Source organism: Neovison vison, chromosome X (assembly GCF_020171115.1).
Source record: "Neovison vison isolate M4711 chromosome X, ASM_NN_V1, whole genome shotgun sequence".
Lineage (NCBI taxonomy): Eukaryota > Metazoa > Chordata > Mammalia > Carnivora > Mustelidae > Neogale > Neogale vison.
In genome coordinates, this window is record NC_058105.1 from 128,617,196 (window position 1) to 128,633,500 (window position 16,305).

Here is a 16,305-nt window from a genome sequence, read left to right on the forward strand (position 1 = left end):
TGGTGGCCATGATGCTCTCCCATCTCTAAGAGGTTTATTTGAGAGAGAGAATGTGGAAGCGGGGGTGGGGGCAGATGGAGAAGCAGACTCCTCACTGAGCAGAGAGCCTAACATGGGTCTCAATCCCTAGAACCCTGAGATCATGACCCAACTCAGATTCTTTTTTTTTTTTTTAAGATTTTTTAAAATTTATTTGTTTGACAGAGATCACAGGTAGGCAGAGAGAGAGAGAGAGAGAGGGAGGAGGAAGCAGGTTCCCCACTGAGCAGAGAGCCTGATGCGGGGCTTTATCCCAGGACCTGGGACCGTGACCCGAGCAAAGGCAGAGGCTTTAACCCAGTGAGCCACCCAGGCGCCCCCCCAACTCAGATTCTTTTTTTTTTAAATTTATTTATTTATTTGACAGACAGAGATCACAAGTAGGCAGAGAGGCAGGCCGAGAGAGAGGAGGAAGCAGGCTCCCCTGCTGAGCAGAGATCCCGATGCGGGACTCGATCCCAGGACCCTGAGATCATGACCTGAGCCGAAGGCAGTGGCTTAACCCACTGAGCCACCCAGGTGCCCCCCCAATTCAGATTCTTAACTGACTGAGCCACCCAAGTGCCCCAAAGATGTATGTATATATACATACATATATATGGTAATACATGTGATGTATATACACTTGGGCTTATAGTTTAACTTGTATTTAAGCTTTACATGTATTTATAAATACATATTTATAAGTTACACATACATTATAATATATATAAATACATATTTATATATGATAAAATATATATCACATATATGACCAAATATATGATCTTAACAGTAAACATATCAATATAATTTATATATAAAGTAACAATTTTACTTGGTTTAATTGGTTACTGTAGGTTCAGTTTTATTTTTTCTTGGAAAATAATGTATCTGTACCTGGGAAAAATTAGTTTTCTTTCCTGAGAGTTTCAAGCATTGTTTACTTTTTTTGCATGTCCTCTCATAAGTTAATTGTGAATCTCCTTTTGCTTCTCTTCCTTCTTATCTTTTTTTTTTCCTTCTTATCTTTAAGTAACTTCTTCTGTTTCTTTTGATCTTGAAAAACTTTATGTTTACTGTTTTCTGATCATGAGGTTTTCTTTTAACAATTTTATCTTCTTGCAGGTTATACCCAATGCAGAGAGGTTGTCTGTGTCTTCAGATTGTCTGGGTAGGTCTTGAAATGCAGGCTTTGATGTATTTTGTGGCTTTCTTGCTTTCCTTGTTCAGGAAGAAGGGCAAACCAGGTCACTCTAAGTCCATCTTAAGCCAAAGATGATGGGTCGGTTATCAGCGGAGAATTATAACGTAGCTGAAACGGTGGCACAGAGCTCTAACTAGTATATTGTGATGCTGCTGGTCTTTTTATAAATGTGTGTCCTCAGGATGGTATAGGAACGAAAGAGACAGGCCAAGAGTTGGTATGGGGGAGCCATAGTGGAGAAGGAGATGAACTATTTCATGGGAGATGATTGAAACGGAAGGGGATTATTGAGATAGGGTTCATGTTCTACCTACTGCAACAGCCTTTCTCCCCCTGACGTCTATATGCATCTCAGAGGTTGGGTAGGAAGGAATTTTTCTTTTACGCAGAGGAGTAAACTGGGCATGGGGAGGTATGGGATGCAATGGTGGTGGATCCTACACATACATCAAAGGAGGCTTCCTTGATACATGTAAGCCCTAAGAATAGGCTTAGGGCTGGGCTGGTAAGAGGGGAGGTATGATAGCTTAGAATAATGATGGACCAGAGTCATGGCTTTGGGAAGGACAAAGACTTCATACCAAAGTTTAACAAGCATTTTGTTTCCATCGATGACTGGGGAAAGCATTTCAGATAATCATTTGAGACAATAGTTTGTCCCATGTAGAAAAGAGGGAATCTGAGTATTAAGTCCTATGAAGGGTGTTAATCACTTTCCAGGATAACAAGGAAATTCAGGTAAAAGTCACCACTGTTCCTTTCTAGAGCTGGCTAGAGGTTTTACAGCATTTTGATTCAGTCATTTGAGGGATGAGGATTTTAAAATTTTGTTGGGTAGGGTAAACACACATAGCGCTTTGTAGCTCTTAAATCCCATTAAAATAACACTAGCAAGAAAACTTGAAGGCCACTTCTCTATCTTCATTTCCCCTTTCCCTCGGCACTTTGTGGGAATCCTAAGGACAAAGTCATCTAAATGCCAAAACCACAGTTGCTCAAGGAGGGTCTGCTAAGTCGCCAAACCACATGCATAGGTGGGACAGCCAGGACCAAAATGTTTGCAAGGACAGTTGTGGTCACCAGTTTCTGGCCCCCGTTTTTCCAAACAAGATGTGAAAGTTCATCAATTCTTGTTTACCAGCATCATCACCAACGATAAATGAATCAGTGATCCACTAGTATAATGTGTCCATGGAGCTCTATTATTTTCCTCCATAATTCTCTCATTCAAATAATTCTCCACAAATAAATTAGGGAGGGTAGAAAATCTCCTTCAAATACAGGGGAGTAGGAATCATAGTTCCTGTGATTCTCAGTGCACTTACATCTTGGCAGTTGAGGTTTGAAGATGGTTGTGGAAAATATACACAGGCAGTTATTGACACGGCCGGGATGTACGTGAAAGCAATCGCTTAGTATGGGGGGAAAAATGGCCAAAACACAATTCTCTAAGTATGGGGTTTTTGAAACAATGCATTAAATTCACAGTGTATTTTCAGCTTTCATGTCTCAAAATGTTGGTATAATTTTATTGATCTAAAATATCAAGCTACTTTAGAAAAATGAATTATTTAGGCTATATGTTTTGATTTTCCTTGCTCGTGAAAATAGGTTTTATCTGAGTTTTTCTATCATGTCTCAGAATTACAATAATTTCGTCTTTAAAGGAAAATAATCTTTATACCATAAAATAACGGATGGATAACCAAGGCATGTGGTAGTCTGTCTCAGGCTTCTTTCAGAAAATGAGTAAAATTACTGAAAATTGTCCTGTAATATGTAGCCTAGACTTGGGCTGAAAAAGGCAATACTTTATTCTTCCTCTGCTGAATTTATGTTCTGAAACTTCCAGTAAACCATAGGGCTGCATTTCTGTACAATAAAAAAAAAAATGCAACCAATAATAATGCTTGAGACTGTATTGGATGAAACCATGCCAATAAAATTATATAAGCTGAACTAGTATGTTTGGCAGGCACTGTAGAAGGGCTGTCCAAAATTTAGTCCCCAGCCATTTTCACTTCCTTTCTGAAAGAAATTACTGCAAACACTCAGTCTTCCCTGACTTACAGCCATGTTACCAAGTTTTGTTTAAAGAGGTGTAGTAGAAAGTTCTGGAGGGTCCTTGTAGGAAAAAGGCCTTGAACTTCTGCCCCTTCCCTGTCACCTGAAAATGCTGAATCGCTGGATATCCTACATCTCAGATGCATGTGTGTAGATAGAAAAAGTATGCTATGTAAATAGAGATAAGCTATATACGTCTCTGTACATGCAGGGATATATACACATTGTTACCGGTTTGGTTCAACAAAATTGAATCAAAGATGGATGGATTTGAAATACCTTCAGGCTCCACTTCATTCCTTTCTGTAATGTTTTACCATTGAGCTCTCCCCATCCATTTATTCAAAGAGGTCTGTGCCTGTGTCATTGCTGTCTTCAAGCCTTTTGAGCTTGGTAACGACAAAGTCATGGACCAAAGCTTCCCTGGGTGCTTTGCAGGTGACTGCCCTGTGAAGACACGGTGCATCTTACATTGTGTCCAGGAATGGAATCCAGAGACCGGCACCACCAACTGGAAGAGGGACAGGGACGCAATAGGACGATCCTGGCAGAGCCTAGGTAAGCACAGTCTCTTGGATCATCTCTTCACTCAAGAGCTGTTTGGGATTTCTTTTCTCAACAGCACATCATTGAAATTTGCACTTACATCCAAAACATTGCTTGGCATTTTCCTAATAATTTTGCTTTAGGGTAATCTTAACTCTTCTGCAAGTCTTTTATTTGCAAGCATAACCTCTTTCTGCCCTCAGTGAGAAGGCAGAAAGCCAGTCCCATCTATTGGACAGATGGAATGGGTGTTCCAGAAACTTGGGCTGTTTCTCTTATACTCTGCCTTCTCTCCCATGATGGAAAAATCCAGACCTTTCCTCTCAAAACTGATTGCCGTGCAGGGAACAGCATTGTTGCCTAGGTTCAGGAGGATTTTGATTTACCTTGTAATGAACTGTGGAAATCTGTTTTCTAGAGAATACCCAATCGTAGATCATGTATTTTATTATTATTTTGAGTTCATTCTCTGATTCATCATTTCTATTTTGGTTTGCATTTACATCTCTTAATCTGGACTTACCCTTTCTCATATTTACCTCCCCAAAGTCCCATGTGATTTGTCTTCACACATTTAATTTAACATTATAAGAGTTGTACATCACTCCTTTTGAAACAGTTCTATTTCTCTATATTCTATAAACTTTTAGACTCATTTCTTGTCCATGTATATCTTTGAGACATAAACTCACGTAAACTGTGGGGATAAGTTGGTAGAGCTAAGTGTTTTCTGTCACCTTCCAGGAGTGTCTAGCTTTTTATATAATTCTAGCTATTGAACATTTACTGTCTTTAAAAAAAAAATAGATTGAGAATCAGTTGAAACAGCTTGTGAGTGAAATCTAACTGATGTTTAATAGTGTAAGAGTATTGTATATTCTTATTTCTGTGGAACACTCCTTAGAGTATATAGGCTTTTTTGTGTGGTGTCTAGAAAACTTACCCGGATATGTTGAAGTGTCTAGAAGAAATGGAAACATTCCTAGAAACATACAGTCTTCTGAAACAATCTGGAAAATATAGAAAATTTGAACATATATCAATATATCAGTAATCAGAAAACTCCCAAACAAAAATCCAGAACTCCATGGCTTCACACGTGAAGTCTAAAGAAGGAGAAGGAAAGAAGTCAAAATATGAAGTTTAAAGAAGGAGAAGGAAAATCCCCAGGCTCATTCTACATTCACAAGGGTACCCTGATACCAAAACTAGACAAGGACACTGTGATGAAAGAAAACAAACAAACAACACCACAAAACAAAACAAAACAAAAAACCCAGGCCAATATCCCTGATGAACATAGATGCAAAAATCTTCAACAAAATGCTAGCAAGCCACATTAAATACATTAAAAGAAGCATTCACCACAATCAAGTGGGATGTATTCTGGGGTTGCAAGATGGTTCAATAACAAAATGAAGGATAAAAGTCGTATTATTTTCTCAATAGATCCAAGAAGCATTTGACAAAATTCAGCATTTGTTCATGAGAAAAACCAAATGGCTTAGAGGGAGCAAACTCAACATCATAAAGGCCATGTGACAGATCCAAAGGTAATATCGTGTACTCAGTGGTGGAAATCAGAGTTTTTTTCCTTTAAGATCAAGAACAAGACAAGGATGTCCACTTTCACCACTTTTATTTCATATACTACTGGCAGTCCTAGCACAGCAGTCAGTCAAGGAATTCCAAATCGGTAAAGAAGTGATACGTCACTATTCACAGATGATATACTATCCACAGAGAATTCTAGATACTCCACCAAAAAACTATTACAATAAATATATAAAACTTGGTTGTGTTTCTATATAGTAATAATGAAGTACAGAGAAATTTATGATTTAAGCAAAGTGAAATTTACAATTGCACAAGAGTAAAATGCTTAGGAATAAACCAAGGAAGTGAAAAGACCTTATAATTGAAAAGTATAGGACATTGATGAAAGAAATTGAAGAGGACACATGTGGAAAACATTCCACGTTCATGGATTGCAAAGACTAAAATGTCTGTACTACCCAAAGCAATCTAGATTCAGTGCCTTCCCTATCAGAACCAACAGCATTTTTCACAGAAGTAGAGTAATCATAAAATTTGTACGGAATCACAAAAGACCCCAAATAACCAAAGTGATTTTGAGAAAGAACAAAGCTGTGTGTGTCCCACTCCTAGATTTCAGGATACATTAGAAGCCCATAATAATCAAAACAATATGGTGCTGAACGAGAAATTGACCTATAAACCAATGAATAGATGAGAGTCCAGATATAAACCCATGGTTATACGATCCAGCGGTCTGTGACAAAGGAGGCAAGAATATGCATTGGAGAAAAGTTTCCTCAGCAAATGCTGCTGGGAAAACTGGCCAGCAACATGCAAAAGAATAAACCTGGGCCACTTTCTTATACCATACACAAACTCAAAATGGATTAAGGACCTCAATGTGGGACCTAAAATCATAAACATCCTAAAAGAGCACAGGCAGTGAGGTGTCTGAAATTGGCTGTAGCTACATTTTCTAGATGTGTCTCTTAGACGAGGCAAACAAAGGAAAAATAAACTCTTGGGACTAAACCAAAATAAAAAGCTTTTGCACAACTAAGGAAACCACCAACAAACCGAAAAGTCAAGCTACTGAATGGGAGAAGATATTTATGAATGATATACCCGATAAGTGGTGAATATTCAAAATACATACGTTCATGCAATACTAAAGAAGATCTAATTATAAATGAGCAGAAGACTTGAACAGCTATTTCTCCAAATAAAATATACAAATGGCCTATCTGAAAAGATGCTAAACATTTCTTATCATCAGGGAAATGCAAATGAAGACCACAAAGAGAGGTTATATCACAGCCACCAGAATGGCTAAAATCACCAATACAAGAAACAAGAGATGTTGGTGAGGATGTAGAGAAAGGGGAACCCTCTTACTTGGCGGGAATGTCAGCTGGTGCAGCCATTCTGGAAAACAGTATAGCTTTCCCTCAAATAATTAAAAATGAAAATATCGGGATGCCTGGGTGGCTCAGTGGGTTAAAGCCTCTGCCTTTGGCTCAGGTCCTAATCCCAGGGTCCTGGGATCGAGTCCCGCATCAGGCTCTCAGCTCAGCAAGGAGCCTGCTTCCTCCTCTCTCTCTGCCTGCCTCTCTGTCTCCTTGTGATTTCTGTCTGTCAAATAAATAAATCTTTAAAAAAAATCTGTTTAAAAATGAAAATATCATATGACCTATGTGATTCCGCTATTGGGTACTTTTGCAACAAAGACAAAAGCACCAATTTCAGAAGATACAGTCACCTCTGTGTTGATTACAAATATTTACAATCACCAAACTATGGGAAAAATCCAAGTGTTCATCCATAGATGAATGGATGAAGAAGATGGATACATGCACACTCATTATGGAACATTACTCAAGCATTAAAAAAAAGAGAGAGATCTTGCTCTTTGCTCTAACCTCCATGTTTCTAGATAGTACAATGCTAAGTGAAACAAGAAAGATACCCTAGAATTTCACTGAAACTAAAACCCAAAACAATTGTAGAAGCAAAAGGCAGAGCTAGACCGGTAAATACAGAGGCCTGATGATTACCAGAGGGAAGGCAGTGGGGGGGGCGGGAAGTGAGTAATACAGGCTTCCAGTTATGGAATGAGTAAGTCACAGAATACAAGCTACAGCATAAGAGGACTTGGGCAGCTCAGTCGGTTACGTATCTGCCTTCAGCTCGGGTCATGATCCTGGCATCCCCGGATCAAAACCCGTACTGGGCAGCCTGGTCAGCAGGGAATCTGGTGCTCCCTCCTCCACTCTCTCTCAAATAAATAAAATCGTTAAAAAAAAAGAAAGAAAGAAAGAAAAGAAAAGAAAAAGAAAGGTATAGCCTGTAGGGAATATCGTTAGTGAGTGTCCTATGGTGGCAGATGGTAGATAGACCTGTGATGCCCATGGCATAACGTACAGGCTATGCTGTACACCTGAAACTCATCTGTGTTAACTATACTTCTATTATAGAGTTTCACATAACTATAAAGCACACAACACTGTTGTAACACCGTCCTCTTGACTAGAAGCCTTACCGGTAATCTTCCATGAACACGTTTTGTATTTTATATGTAGTGTATACGGTACTCTTAAAATAAAGTAGGGAAAGGATGTTGAGAAAATACATTTACAATACTCGATCATAAACATCCTCGTGTAAGGGGAGCTGGCTTGCTCCAGGATTGACTGGGGTCTGTTCTAAACTTCTAAGAATTGCACAGATTCACTGCTATTGGAAGTACTGGCCTCAATCTTTATTCATCTTCTAAACTTCATGTGGCTTAAGTCATAAACTGCCTGATTTATCCAAAGTGAAATCCATAATTCATATCTCTTTACAAAGAGCATTTACGCTTTTTGTAATGTCAAAAACGACTCTGGTAATTTCGTCCACTTAATGATGGAGGAAGCAGAGACCCCGTCATGTTGAAGTGTAAAAACCTTAGCGGTGACATTAATGACTGGAGAAGATACCATATGGTTTGTATTGGGGTATTTTATATTTTTTAGATTTTTTTTTTATTTGTACACTTGAAAAATTGTGAGACCACGAGCAGGCAGAGAGGTAGAGGAAGGGGAAGAAGTAGGCTCCCCAGTGAGCAGGAAGCCTGATGTGTGGCTCATTCCTGAGATTCCAGGATCCTGACCTGAACCCAAGGCAGACGCTTAGCCAACTGAGCCACGCAGGGGTCCCCTATTGGGCTGTTTCATAAGGTTACTGTTTTAGGTTTGTTTTAACATGGAAAGTTGCTTAGCAGTTGAAAACAAAAGCACGTCTTAAACCACTTAACCATTTGACATAAAGAAACAAATTGCTGTCGTGACTAGAAAGTGAACCAGAATCATCAAATTACATGAGGCAAATCTACTTACAGATACACGTAAACATCACTGGAACATCTGTGTATGTATGCGGCCTTCGTACATCAACGGAAGCTTGATACAGCTTCTGAGTTATGTCACGTGACATTTAACTTTAGTATGCAACATTTTTGTCACGTTTGCATGGATGATGAAGACGGTGTCGTCCGTTCGTTCTATAATTTAGAGCTAGATTTTAATGTTTCCTTCTCTACATCTCAGTGCATTTGTCATCAGTATTAGTCGTTTCTTCAATTAAATGACATGGTTTACTCCGTGCGAGCGGTGAGTTATAAGAATTACATTGGTCGCCGAACCTTCTGAATGAGAAGAGCTATACCCTGCCATGGGACAAAAAAATGGGAGTGTGCAGAGAGCAACAGAGAGGAGTATTTTGAGACTGAAATATCTCTTCTGTCTCCATTATAAAGCTGTTACACAGAGGTGTTTATTCACCTTTGCATATTCTTCTGGCTAATGGAAATAAGAGTATTAGCTATCTGGGGTATAAGTCATAGCCCACAATCATAGGGCCTCCATAACTGGAAAATGCCCAGAGTTCAAATCACACACAAATCATATCACACACAAAAAAAGTTTTCTGTTGAATTCAGTTCAAGAAGATTTTATGTAGTCTATATTCCATATTCTGTGCCTAAAACTGCCCTCATCATGAAAAAAATGAATGAATTGTTCACCTTCACGGATTGACCCATCCCTGGGTCTCACTCTAATGATTCAAATAACACCTGTTACATCTTCAAGAGATCATCACTGAAATAAAGGTAAACCAAAGCACCAATAACTTCATTTTTTTTTCATAGAAGATCTTACAAGGTTAGCTGAACACTGGCCAACGGTCTCCCTACATAACAATTCCTTAAGTATTGTAAAGCGTTCTTTGAAGTATCATTAAAGTGAACCAACCTGCACTGTTAAAGATTTGGTCTCAAAATAGATTAAGTTTACAACATGTAGAAAATCAGTCATGATGACAATAATAAACCCGAGTACACCGATTTTAAAAATGTATCGGGAGTCGCAGAAACCTAAGAGGAAACCTTAGAAATGATTTGTTCTGACACCAGCTGAGAAATTCAGTTATATGTAATATCTGCCCCAGCTGTGGGTTGCAGTGCTGGCTTGAGAGACGGTGAAATTCAGGATCTCTCAGAAAAGAGTGTGGCCAAATAGTTTATGCCAGACCAGTCTCACTTATCAGCATAGACGTACAATTAACATACACAAAGGTCGTCAGCGTAAGATATGCATCATGATCCATCAGGATTCACTGTAGGAAAGCATAACATCCTCAAATGCTAGAATATTTTATATTTTATCTAATTCTCCCACATTAATAAATGGTCATCTGAATGGATGCTTTTATCAGCAAATGGCCAAAAAAAAAAAAAAATTAGTAAAATCCTACAAATGTTCATGAACAGATCCTCCCAGGAAACCAAGGGGCTTTCTTAATATTAATAAGGAAAAAGAATAATGGGAAAACCTACAGTAAATAATATACCTATGATACTTCAGAAAGAAAAAAATCCCCATTCCTTCTCTCATTGCCTCTGCTCTCTGCTGGTTAAAAAAGGAAAGATACATTTTACGAATTGAATAGAGGGAAAGTTGCCATATGAGTAATGCGATACTACACAGGAAACCTACAGGAGTCTACAGATAGCTGGTCAAACCCGTAGATACAATATCAATTTATAACGTCCGTTTCCCTCTGTAAAATGGTAATAATCCTTTAGAAAATGTGGACAAGCATGTAATGTATAGTGGCAACATCAAAGCTATTTCCTTGTCATTGTATCTATAGGACTATAAATAAGGATGCCAGTTCTCTCCCAATAAGTCCACTGGCTTAATAAAATTCACATTTATGCTTAAACAGACTGTGTGCAAATTACACTTGTAACCTTCAGAACTTAAAGCCAAATAGCAAAACTTTGGGACACTTGAGACAGGGTAATGAAATGCATCAAAAACTAAGACAAAAGTTAAAAAAAAAAAAGCAAAACTTTCAACTGAAAGTTCTGTCCTTTCAGTTCTAAAGACAGTTAAATGAAGCATCTAATTAGGAGAATTTTCCATCTATTTAACCAGCAACTATAAAAACATAATGCACACATGTTTGCATACAGCATAGTATATAAATGGGCAAAATTATAAATGGGGTAGTTCAGAGATAATTATTTAGAAGTCAAACATGAAGGGTTTTTGAGTTCAAGCATAAAATATAAAATAGAAATTTAATTAACAATTTAAAGAGACATCCTGTCTTACCCATAAAATTGGCCAAAACCATGTACTTAAAATAGTGAGTGAAGATCAGGCTCTGAGTCCCTGTAAACTCTGTCCACATCTGGTTCAATTATGAACTGTCCTTACACTTTGACAATACAGGTTGGCATTACTGCAGAAAATCCAGGGTAAGAATTACTCAGGAACCAACAGTTCTGCTTGAATGCATATGGCATAGCTACGTCAGGTGTATGGAGACCTTGAGGCAGGTACAGGGGACTTTATAGCAGCTTTTCTAAGAGCAGAATCCTGGAACACACATCCATCTAACTAAAATGGAACAGAGAGTTCTGGTGCACGGTGGTGATGTAGGAAGACCCTTACCTCACCTCCTCATGGACACATCAAATCTATACCTATTTATTGAGAAGCTTCCCCTAAAGACCTGAGAGCTGTCTGAACAGCTTCTGCAGATCAAAGATCACAAAGAATGGCAAGGGAGGCAGACACACGGTAAGGAAGGGAACCCCTACTCCAGTGTTGTGAACTGGAGTGCGGAGGGACAGGATGGTGGGACCATGAGCAGATTCATCTGGGGCCCAGAAAAAAAGCCATGCTGCAGACCAACAACCTGTTTGGCAAGGTTCTAGGCCTGGCTCTTTTATCAACAGTGGGACAACTGCTGGGACTCTTTCCATGTTGGAGAGGTTGGCAAGCAGCACAGGTTAGGTTCCCCACCCCCACCTAGACAAGAGCAGGTTCCCGACAACCATATGGAGCCTGCCACCTCAGTGAGCTCAGGCCTCTGCTCTGCGGTAGCTCCTAAAGTCACACCGGGTAGACTGCAGGACAGTGCACACCAGACTCCCCAAGTCAGCGCTCACTACAGCTTCAGCTGTCTCACCAAGGCGGCATGGTTACAGAGTACCATAGAACACTCCACACCTGCACAACTTTGGCTCCAGTGCCCCTACCAGGGCACCTCCTGTGTGGAGTATTCCAACATGCACCCCCTGTCCCCACACCTGCCTTAGCCTCATCTGCCCTACCAGGGCATCTCCTGCACAGGGCCCCTTGCATTCCCAGCTTGCACCCTCTTTAGCTGACCTGCTCAGATGCCCTCTGCACAGAGAGACCAGGGGCACCCTGTCTTGTACTCCCTTCAGCTTTAGCTGTCCTATCAGGAAATCCTCTTGTGGAGAGCCCTAGGACTGCTCCAGCCTATGCCCACTTCCATTTTAGTCATCCTGCCAGGAGATGCCCTCTGTGTGGGGAACCCCAGGATCCTCAACTCCTACTGACTTCAGCTTGAGTTTTCCTGCCAGGACAGCCTCTGCATGGACAGCGTTAGATTGCCCTGCAGCTATGCTAGCTCCGTATGTCCCCACCAAGGGGGGCGGGGCACAGAGCTCCACAGGACCCCTAGCCCATGCCAGCTCCAGCCGGCAAAAGTCTCCAGACACACTGGGTCTAACAGGATGAACATACACAAGAGCATTTCTTCAAGCTTACGATAAGTAGCTTTTCCAACTAATTTACAGAAACCAAAGCAAGCAAAATGAGGAGACAGAGGAATATGGTCTGAATGAAAGGACCAGACAAAACCTCAGAAAATGGACAAAATGAAACAGATTAGCAATGTGGTAGAGAGTTTAGAGTTTAAAGTAAGGATCATGCTGTGTTCACCCAACTGAAGAGAAGAGTGGAGGGCCTTAGAAAGAACTTCAATGAACATCGAAAATATAAAAACAAAACAAAACAAAACAAAAAGCAACATTCACATTTCAGGGATCTCTTCCTGTAAGGAAGCAGTAAGACTGTCACTGTTTGCAGAGGACATGACACTATAGGGAAAAAACCAAACCAAACAAAACAAAGCAAATCATAAGGACTCCACCAAAAAAAAACAAGAAGAAATGAATTGAGTAAAGTTTCAGGAAGTAAAATTGATGTATAGGAATCAGTTACATTTCTATATACTAATGATGAAGTAGAGAAAGAGAAAATAAGAAAACAGCCCCATTTACAACTGCACCATGAAAAATAACATACCTAGGGATAAACTTACCCAAAGAGGTGAAAGTCCTGTATTCTGAAAATTATGAAACACAGATGAAAAAAATTGAAGGTATTTCACCAAGGGAAAGGTATATTGTGCTCATGGATTGGAAGAATATTGTAAAAATATTGCACAAAGCAATGTACAGATTCAGTGTGATCCCTATCAAAATGCCAGTAGCATTTGCTAGAGAATTAGGACAAATTCATTCATTTGTGGGACTTTACAAATAAATGAACAAATTGTGAAAATATGAGCCAAAGAAATCTTGAGAAAGAGGAACCAAGCTAGAGATATCACTGTCCCAGACTTCAAGACGTATGTCAAAGCTGCAGTCCTCAAAACAGTATGGGACTGTCCAAAAACAGACACAGAGATCATTGTAACAGAATAGCAAGCCCAGAAATAAACCCATACCTTTATGGTCAATTAATCCATAACAAAGGAGGCAAGAATATATAATGGGGAAAAGACAGTCTCTTCAACAAATAGTGTTGGGATAACTGGACAGCAACATGCAGAAGAATGAACCCGGACCACTTTCTTACACCATACACAAAATAAACTCAAAATGGGTTAAAGGTCAAAATGTGAGACCTGAAACCATAAAAATTGTAGAACAAAACAAAGGCAGTAATCTTTTTGACATCAGCATTAGAAACATTATTCTAGATAAGTTTCCTCAGGCAAGGAAAACAAAAGCAATAATAACCTATGGGAACTCCACCAAAATAAAAACTTCTGCACAGTAAAAGGAGACCATCAGCAAAACGAAGAAGCAACCTAGGTAATGGGAGAAGATACTTTTCAAATGATGTTTTTGATAAGGGCTTAATATCTAAAATATATTAATAAACTCTTAATGCCAAAAAAAAAAAAAAAAAAACCCAAGTAACCTAATTAAAAAATGGGCACAAGGCTTGAATAGGAATTTTTTCCAAAGATGACCTACAGATGGCTGGCCAACAGACCCTTGAAAAGATTCTCAACATTGTAATCATCAGGGAAATGCAAATCAAAACCACCATGAGATACCACCCCACATGTCAGAATGATTGCTTTCTAAAGAAATTTGGTGGGAGTATGGGGAAAAAAAAAAAAAACAAAACACAACAACATTGTACTGTTGGTGGGAATGTAAAACGTGGTGGCCACTGTAAAAAGAATAAAAAAATTAGAAATACTATATGGTCCAGTAATTCTACCACTGGGTATTTTCCCCAAAGAAAACAAAAACACTTATTTGAAAAGACATAGGCACCCCTATATTTATTGCAGCTTGATTTATAATAGCCACCATACAGAAACAAGATGGCGGGTGGTGTGTGTGTGTTGATGTAGTATCGCTCAGCCACAAAGATGATGAGATCTTGCCGTTTGTGATAACACGGATGGACAGGGAAGGTATTATGCTACGTGAAATAAGTCAGACATTTTCCCAAAGAAGACATGCAGATGATTTCACTTATTTGTGGGACTTTATAAATAAATGAACAAAAAGGAAAAACAAACTCATAAATTCAAAGAACTGGTGGTTGCCAGAGTGGAGGGAAATGGGAATTGGGTAAAATGGGGGGAGAGGACTGGGAGGCACAGGCTTCCAGTTATGGAGTGAGTAAGTTATGGAGATGAAGGGTACAACTTTAGATGGTAGCTACACTTGTGGTTGAGCACAGAATATACAAACTTGACTCAATATGATGGACACCTAAAACTCACATAACAATGTGTGTTCAACAGCACTTCCACGCAGAAAAAAATGTGAAGTAGAATGGTTGTACAGTGGGTCATACTAACAAAAGATACAGCAAAGAAGAATAATAAAACTCCATGTGTATAAATCGTCCTGGATGAGTCTCTGAAAATGCAATGTTAAAAAACCCAGAAGAGGACATATAAAATCTGGTTCTTTCATATACGTTTCAAAATCAACAGACACGTAACACAATGTTTCTTAACACTGGAAGACTGGAAAACCTAGCTCTCAATTCAGGACAGTGGTATCCCCTCATTATGGAAAATAATTTGGCTAAAATAATTCAGTGGGGAAGCCTGGAAAGATGTCACAGAGGAAGATCCTCATTTGACCTCATCCCACAGATATACACAGATGATAGCCACATCAGTGAGAATAATTAGAAAACACTCCAAACTCTGGTAGAGCAGGTTCTCCACAGTTAATTGTAGAGACGAGGTCACACTGAAAATGGTAGGAGGGGGCAGGTAGTCTGTCAAAACCAGATTTCTAGTAAGAGGAACCACAAACAGGAGGGACAACAAAAGCAGAGAAGGGAGAGAGGTAGACCACACACTAGGTACCCCAATCCTAGGCGACCAGCACTGGGAATAGGAGTCACCAGACATCTGGCTTTGAGAGCCAGTGGAACTTAAATTCATGCTGTTACAATTAGCGGGGCTTAACTCTGGGTACTTTAAAAAATCAGCAGGCTTGCTTCGGGGAGAACCAGGAGGGCAAAAGGAGAGTCCCTGCCCTTAAAGAGACAGCGGAACAAACAACCCCCTGGAGATACAACAGCGGAACAAACAACCCCCTGGAGATACAACACGGAAGCAGTCTGAAAATTGCCTGTGTATAACGGAAGGCGATTGATTTACTCATCTCAGAATGTATGCCTGAGGGGCAGGGAACCTTTAAGAGACTTCTCTAGGAACAAAAGAGCTGGTAGGTGTTATTTTCCCAGTGCCAGATCCCCTGGCAAACACACAGATACCTGCATAAACCAGCCCGCTGCCCACCCAGCTTGCTAACACTGAGCACCTCACTCCTTCTGTTCTGGGAATCCAATCCATCCAAGGTGCTCCATTCAGCAGAAGCCCTTCCAAATTGGCTCCCATCAGGTCTCATCCTGCAAGCAGCCACAGTAGTAACCAGGGACCGGTGCCTATTTTGCTACCACCATGCAACTCACCCCTGTATTCTCCTGCAGATCTGCCCCAGGAAACCCTACCTAACTAGGCTGGAGTCTCTCCAAAGTTGTGCCTAACTTACTTCATTCTGCAAGCAGGTCTGACAGGGGCTTGCACCACCGAAAAGTGACTCCTGCTCTGGGTAGAGGGGAAGATAAACATGCACACCAGTTTCACCCCAGCAGTAGGCTGATCACAGATATCTGATGTGACTGCTGGCTCTACACACAATAGAAACCCCACAGAGGGCAGCACAAGGAGATAGTTCCTGTAGTTCCAAGTCACTACAACCCCAGCAGAAGGACTGAGGACACTCATGGAATCTG